This window comes from Leptonychotes weddellii, unplaced genomic scaffold, assembly GCF_054177405.1.
Source record: "Leptonychotes weddellii isolate Sample4059 unplaced genomic scaffold, ASM5417740v2 HiC_scaffold_4014, whole genome shotgun sequence".
Taxonomy (NCBI): domain Eukaryota; kingdom Metazoa; phylum Chordata; class Mammalia; order Carnivora; family Phocidae; genus Leptonychotes; species Leptonychotes weddellii.
Window position 1 is genome coordinate 3,984 of NW_028006527.1, and position 8,089 is coordinate 12,072.

Genomic DNA, 8,089 nt, shown 5'->3' on the forward strand with positions numbered 1-8,089 from the left:
AAAGACAACTATCATATGATATCACTTATATGTGGAATTTAAGAAACAAAACAGGATCATAGGGGAAGAGGGGAAAAAATAAAGATGAAATCAGAGAGGGAGACAAACCATAAGAGACTCTTAATCACAGGAAACAAACTGAGGGTTGCTGGAGGGGAAGGAGGTGGGGGGATGGGGTAACTGGGTGATAGACATTAAGGAGGGCACGTGACGTAATGAGCACTGGGTATTTTTTTTTTTTTAAAGATTTTATTTATTTATTTGACAGAGAGAGAGATAGGGAGAGAGGGAACACAAGCAGGGGGAGTGGAAGAGGGAGAAGCAGGCCTCCCGTGGAGCAGGGAGCCTGATGCGGGGCTCAATCCCAGGACCCTGGGATCATGACCTGAGCTGAAGGCAGACACTTAACGACTGAGCCACCCAGGCGCCCCGAGCACTGGGTATTATATAAGACTGATGAATCACTGACCTCTACCTCAGAAACCAATAATACATTACATGTTAATTCATTGAATTTAAATTAAAAAAATGAAAAAAAAATCTTTAGTGCCTGGAGACATGCTTGACAGGAATAGATGAATCTTGGACTCTTTCCTTCCCCCTGCTCCCCACTCTGCCTCCTTTAGGCCCATATCCCAATTGTCACCAAGACTTATTGGGCTCTGGTTCTTGGGTTTCTATTCAGTCTCTTCCTTCTGCTCTATCCTCATTGTTATGCCTTGTTTCCTATCCTTACTGGGTCTCTGGTCTGCTGCTGCCATCTTTGAACTAATCTTCCTTTCTTTAGTCTTTGCCTCTTCCAGCCCATACTTTGCACTGCCACCAAAAGATGAATCTTTATATCCCTTGTGCGCTTTAAAAATTACATGGTGACTCATTTCCTATAGAATAAAGTCCTAGCTCCTTAGAGTCAATGGACCATGTTGTTCCCAGTCTTACTTAAGCCTGCCTTTTAATGCTCTTCAGGGTAACGGTATCAGTCAAGGTGCAGGCAGGGAAGCAGAGCTACTGTGAATGGCAGATGATCAGGGATTTATGTTAGGAAGCAGACCCCGTACAATGCTGTGAGGAGCAGGGGATGTGAAGGATGGAGGATCAGAGAAAAGTCCCTGGTTTCCTGAAGCACTGGTGTGGGAGATCAACTGGAGCTTGTAGGGGAGTCCAACTGGCATGGCCAGTGCCAGAGGGAGCCACAAAGGGAGCCTCCTGAGATGTCTCTGGTAAGCGCTGTCCTCTGAGTAGCTGTCAGCACTGTGGGTCTGCTGCCAAGCATCTAGTGGGGCCCGTTGGTGGGCAAGGCCTACAGTTGGGAAGAAGAACTGAAGGAAGAGTGGGAAAAAACCAGGACAAGCTAGAACTGGCTGGGCACCTCTGCATCTGTCCCTCATCCCATCTGCCTGGAGAGGTCTTCAGAGAGTCATGGCAGCTGGTTCACTTCTGCCTGCCCTACCTTGCACAAGGTCCTCTTTTGGGCCAGCCCTCACCTGGAGCCATAACAGGGAACGTGATTCCCAGCTTCCTAGAGTTGACAGTAGATGCACCCAGCTTGACACCCTGTGAGTTAGCCCGACGGACCTGCTGGCTGTTGTCTGACTATGACAGGTCATTTCATGCCGGCGTCTTTGCAGTGAATGTGCTTTGTCTCTGCCTGGTGGTTTCTTCTGCCCTTCCTAGTGAGTTTCTCACGTCCTTCAAGACCCAACTCAAATGTTAACTTCCTTGAAACCTTCACGACTTCCCCAACCACAACCTTCTCTGTTTTCATAGTAGTCCTCTAGCTTTGCATTTAGCAGTTTTGACCACAGTTCCTTTCCACTTTCTCCAAGTAGTTCAAGTACTTAAGGACAACTCATCTAGTGATGGAAACGTTCATGACAAATATGAGCCCAGAATGGTTTCCTGGAAATAAGTTCTATAAAAACCAGCACATTCACCAAAAGCTCTGGTGTGATTTTGCCACACTTGGAGGATAGTGGTGGTAGCAGGGGTTTGGCTGATGGCCTCTTTTACCTCTTGTCAGTTGTAAGAGATTCCACACGCTATGGCCATTCCCACTGTCTCTTGGAGCCACTGGTCAGAGGGTGCAGACCAGCGCACAGCTTACTGGAAATGTGTTAGTATTCCCTCTCTTCAACAGCGAATTCTCCTGCGGGCCAGAACAGTGTTTCTGAAGAACCAGTTAGAAGTAGCCTGCCTACTCTGAAAGGCCAGGCAGCCAACTGCAGATTAGATATCTCGAGCTGGGGAAAGAAAATCCAGCAACCATTGCTTAACTGCTTAATGGTAAGATGTCATTTACTCCTTAAGGGTAGAAAGTGGGCCACTTGTTTTTTTCTTTTCCAGATTTCAAGGCACTTGGTGTCTTGAAGCGGCAGTTCCTTAACACCACTCCAATAGGGCTGACTGCAACTGAGACAAGCCATGTTCTGAAGGATGCCCAGAAAATACTGTGTGTGGACAAGTGTTTTACTTTCACGGCTTCTTTTAATCGGCCGAATCTTTATTATAAGGTGTGTAACTTCTATGTCAGTTTGTTACTTTTGTGAAGGATTGCAGCTGAGGTTGGCTTTTCATTATGTTTATTTACATGAGTAACAGTTAACTCTGTTTAAAAGTTTTTAAAATCAGGTGGTGATTATAAGCAGATCAGTAATTAATGCTTTCTTCATGTATCTCTGTTGCTGCATAATCCTTGGCTGGGTTAAGTAAAAGATATCGCCCTGTGAAATTGATGCACATTCTTGTGCAGGTATGGAGGGAAGGTGAAGATTGATACCAAGGACCCTAATGACATCTCTATTGAAGTCATTTAAAAATAACTCAACATGGGGCACGTGGGTGGCTCAGTTGGTTAAGCGGCTGCCTTCGGCTCAGGTCATGATCCCAGGGTGCTGGGATCAAGCCCCACATCAGGCTCCCTTCTTGGAGGAGAGTCTGCTTCTTCCTCTCCCTCTGTCTGCCGCTCTGCCTACTTGTGTTCTCTATCTCTCTGTCAAATAAATAAATAAAATCTTTTTAAAAAATACAACAGTAATACGCCATTAAAGATTTGCTAATATTCTATTTAGATTATATAACTTAACAGTTGTTTTTTCATTGTTTCTCATCCTTTTAAGAATAGACAATATTTTTCTGAGTTTTCACTGGTTATTAATGCCATGTTTTATGTTTTTATAAAAATAGCATCAGAAAATAAAAATGTCTCCATCTTTTTAAGTTGTTCACTGCTTCTGTGCCTCCTCATCCCTGGCAAATTCACAACCAAGGATCAAGAAGAGCCTGGGAGGTGGCAGGGTCAGAGGAGGTGAATATAAGAGTAAGAGAAAAAGCACTGTGCCCATAAAAGCATGGCACCCTGAAAGTTGTAAGCAAATGGCTACATGGATGGTCCTATTAATATACTGTGTAATAAGTTAGCTTTTTCTTAGATTCGGCAGAAGCCCTCCAACACTGAAGTTTTTATAGAGGGTATTGTAAGGGTCATTAATGGGAGATACAAAGGGCAGTGAGGTAATATGAAAACAAACCAACTTTGAAGACTCAGAACTTTTGAGAAGTAATTAATATTACACTAATCTACCAATGAATGATTAGCAGCCAAAAATATTAGTATATGGCAGAAGATACTTGAAAATTGTATGATAAAATGAATTTGCTTGGTGATCTTAGAAATTGGGTGTGTCATTTGCTCATGGGACAGATTATAAGAGTCACACTGTTTGATTTATTTTTGTTTATTTACACCTAATTGCTTTAAGTAGTGGACCTAATGACATAATGCTAATTATCAACAGTACATGTTTAGTAAGTATCCACTGTGTATAAGATAGAAGGTTAAACGGTGATTTTCTGAAGGAATGTAAAAAACAGACCTTTAATAGCAAAGGACACATTAAGGAATAAATAGTACATATTGAATGAATTAACTGTAGATGGAGTTGAGAGTATTTGTCTATGTGTTCCAGGATTAATGCATAGACAGGTGTTACTGAAGCACAGAGTTTGTGTAAAAGTAGCATTTCAAAGCTCTTCTACAGATTTTCAGGAGATATTAATGGTGTACTGGGTGAAAGGAGCTCCAGGGTCAAATTTGAGAAAGACTGCAGCTTTTTATCCCACCTGGAGCTTCAGAGGGTATATCAGTCAGCACATGAGAAGTTTAGGCCAGCCCTGCAAATAGAGAAATCTGTTACCTGTGTTCAGTGCAGGTCCCCAGTCACTTGCACAGGAAACTTTTCACATCATACTCGAGAGAAAGACTAGGTAATGGGAACCAACACTGGTGGCCCAGGGCTTATTTGTGCTTTAGAGCAAGCTGCTGCTCAAATCTTGAATTATACCAGAAAGTCATATATGTTCAGGACCTTGGAATCTTTTCTAAATCTTTTCCCCCCATGTATTGTATTAATCAGTATCTTGAATGTATGTTAAAAAATTATATATATCTAACAGTTGAACGTATTTTACTACAGGAATATATTGCTTTTCTTAGACTCCAAGCAAGTTACAGTTAGTTTACAGAAGCTGGGAATTCACGCAGGAGCATACCATGCCAATATGGAACCAGAAGATAAGACCAATGTTCATCGAAGATGGTCAGCCAGTGAAATTCAGGTTAAGTATATATCTTCAATAGAAGTCTAATTAACATTTTAAAATATTTTACTTGATTTAATTAACATATAATGTTAAACATTTTAATTACTAGTGGCAACAGTAATTAAACAGGTTGCATTTGGTATGGGAATTGATATAGCAGATGTGAGGTTTGTTATTCATCATTCAATGAGTAAATCTATTGAAAATTATTACCAAGAGCGTGGATGTGCAGGTATGTATAACTCCTATCTAGAAGTAACTTTTAACAAAGCTTTTCTAGAAAACACACTATAGATGAGGTTTAACGATTCTGTGTTTTTATTAGCTAGTATTTTTAGAACAATGAAGTCTTTTTTTGCAGTTTTATACTTATTTGTACTTATGTATTTAAATGCTTATCTTACTTATATGGGAGTGTTATGAATTGTTTCCTGTGTTTGCTAAGATAATTTGATGTTCATCTTTGCCTTCTGAATTTTTAATTAGTGGTTTCAAATTTATAACTTCAATAACTAGATTATTTATGCACATATTTTTTAAGCTGATTGTTGATGTCTCTGTAGTCATTTTTTTCTTTTTATAATTTGAGGGCAGTTGCTACAAATTACCTTGCACATCTCTGAAATTTCTAGATATGATATATTTAGACTATAAAGTGTTGCCAGCTGATTTTATATATATTATTTTTGCATATTTTGAAATTTTCAAGTAATTATGCAATCTCAAGATTTCTCACACTATAGGTCAAGATGACATGAAAGCGGACTGTATTTTGTATTATGGCTTTGGAGATATATTCAGAATAAGTTAAGTGGTGGTGATGGAAAATATGGGACAACAGAAGCTTTTATGAGATGGTATCATACTGTCAAAACATAAGCAAGTAAGCCACATACATTTTTATAACTTGTTATTTAAACATAAGCACTATATGAAAGTCTATGAAATTACTTTGAATACTTGCTCAGTAAGTAGTAGTAAGTAGTAAATACACTGGTAGAATATCAAGTACAAACCTGTAAAAGCAAATGTCTGAAGGGTGGGAACCAGTACATGAACCCTCAGATCTGCCTTAATTCAAGAAGAGATACTCTCTCTCCCTGATAATCCTCCAAAACTATTTTTTATTGTTCTTTCTTTTTTATTTAAGTAAAACAAGCATTTTTTTTTTTTTTAAAGATTTTATTTATTTGAGAGAGAGAATGAGAGAGAAAGAACACATGAGAGGGGATAGGGTCAGAGGGCGAAGCAGACTCCCTGCCAAGCAGGGAGCCCGATGCGGGACTCAATCCAGGGACTCCAGGATCATGACCTGAGCCGAAGGCAGTCGCTTAACCAACTGAGCCACCCAGGCGCCGCAGTAAAACAAGCATATTGGGATGATTTTTTTAAATTGAAGAATAATTGACATACAATATTGTATTAGTTTCAGGTATACAACATAGTGAATCAGTATTCATATACATTTTTTTTTTTTTAAAGATTTTATTTATTTATTTGACAGAGACACAGCGAAAGAGGGAACACAAGCAGAGGGGGTGGGAGAGGGAGAAGCAGGCTTCCTGCGGAGCAGGGAGCCTGATGCGGGGCTCAATCCCAGGACCCTGGGATCATGACCTGAGCCGAAGGCAGGCGCTTAACGACTGAGCCACTCAGGTGCCCCTTCATATACATTTTGAAATGGTCACCACAGTAAGTCTAGGGACCCTCTGTCACCTTACAGAGTTGTTACAATATAATGGACTCTGCTGTATATTTTATCCCCTGATTATTTTATAATTGGAAGATTGTACCTCTTAATCCCCTTCACCTATTTCACCCATCCCCCTTTTATTGAAAGTTTTGATCTAAATTGACGGTGAGTCCAAGCCTTTTCTCTCTGGCTCTGGCATACAGCTACATGCGTTACTAATTTTGAAAAGGTATATACGGTTGGCATTTTGAGAGCTGAGCTTGGCTCGGTAACAGGTACCATCTCACCAGCTGATGGGTTGATGAAATAGTTGAGAGCAGGGTTAAGTTTTTCCTTAAGAAATAAATTTAGGGGTGTCTGGGTGGCTCAGTTGGTTAAGCATTTGCCTTTGGCTCAGGTCAGTGCCTCAGGCTCCCTGCTCAGCAGGGAGTCTGCATCTCCCTTTCCCTCTGCCCCTCCCCCCACCCCACCTATGCCCGCTTATGCTCTCTGGCTCTCAAATAAAATCTTCAAAAAAAAAAAAAAAGAGAAAGAGATTTAAATCTATTTAGGGTGGTTTTAGACCTTTAGGTCCCTTTTCAGTAGTAGTCATCTTTATACTCTTATTGCCATCCTAAAAAGGATTCAAAAATTTTGAACTGATAAGCAGGTACTGGACAGTGACAGAAAATGTCATTTATTTTCTATAGGTGGTGCAACAATCTAGATAATAAGAAAATGAAAATTTCCTTAGATATCCAATAAACTCTCAAGAAGCGTATTTTGGGATTTAGAGTCAAACTGATACTGTAAAATACAAGAAAATGCTTTAATATCTGGAAGATTCTCTTAATTAAAGCTGCAAAATACTGAATCTCAAAGTGAATCCCAGACAACTTCTAAAAGCAATGTTTATCAGGTACATATGGAAAAAATTGTATGTAGTAGGCAGCAGAATAGTTCCCCAAAGCTGTCTACATCCAAATTCCTGGAAACTGTAATTTACCTTCCATGGCAAAAGAGAATTAAGATTGCAAATGTGAATTAAGGTTGCTAATCAGCTGAGCTTAAAATTGGGATATAACCCTGGGTTGTTTGGATGGGTCCAGTATAATCATAAGGGTCCTTAAATGTGGAAGGAAGCAGGAAAGGTCAGAATGATACTTGTTGGCTTTAAAGATGGAGGAAAGGTGGACATGAGCCAAGGAATACACGAAGTCTCTAGAAACTGGAAAGGACAAGGAAAAGATTCCACCCTAAAGCCTCCAGAAGAAATCCATCCCTGCTGACACCTTAATTTTAAGCCAAGGAGACCCATGTCAGACTTCTAACCTGTAAAAATGTAAGATAATAAATCTGTGTTGTTTTAAGCCACTAAGCTTGCGGTAATGTTATGACAGCATTAGGAAACTAATATAGTCTATAACTCTGTGTTTTGAAATAGGCATTCTTAAAACTTCTTAGGTCATTTAATAATTTGTATCTCTAAATGTGTTTGCAGGTGTCGCCGTGTATTGATAGCTCAACATTTTGATGAAGTGTGGAGTTCAGAAGCATGCAACAGAATGTGTGATAATTGTTGTGAAGACGTTGGTGAGTTCACAGTTTTTCTAACTGACGTAGTGTTACGTTAGTGTCAGGTGTACGACGTAGTGATTCCGTAAGTCTGCGCACTGTGCTGCCCACAAGTACAGCTACCGTCCGTCACCGTGCGGTGCTGTTACAGTGCCTTTGACTCTATATTCCCTGTGCTGTACCTCTCACCGCATGACTTACTCATTCCATAACTGTAAGCCCGTACTCCCACTGCCCTTCATC

At 40.2% G+C, this 8,089-nt stretch overlaps 1 long non-coding RNA gene across 2 annotated transcripts; it reads left to right on the forward strand.

Moving 5' to 3' along the window:
• The first annotated feature begins 355 nt into the window (after positions 1-355).
• LOC145715880 (uncharacterized) lies at positions 356-7,883 on the forward strand. Of its 2 annotated transcripts, none has more exons than XR_014142329.1 (4): positions 356-2,510; positions 4,473-4,614; positions 5,327-5,482; positions 7,773-7,883. It is a non-coding gene; the product is annotated as an uncharacterized LOC145715880 (long non-coding RNA). The 2 variants fall into 2 exon arrangements; XR_014142328.1 differs by having other exon boundaries at positions 376-2,510; positions 5,343-5,482.
• Positions 7,884-8,089: the final 206 nt, after the last annotated feature.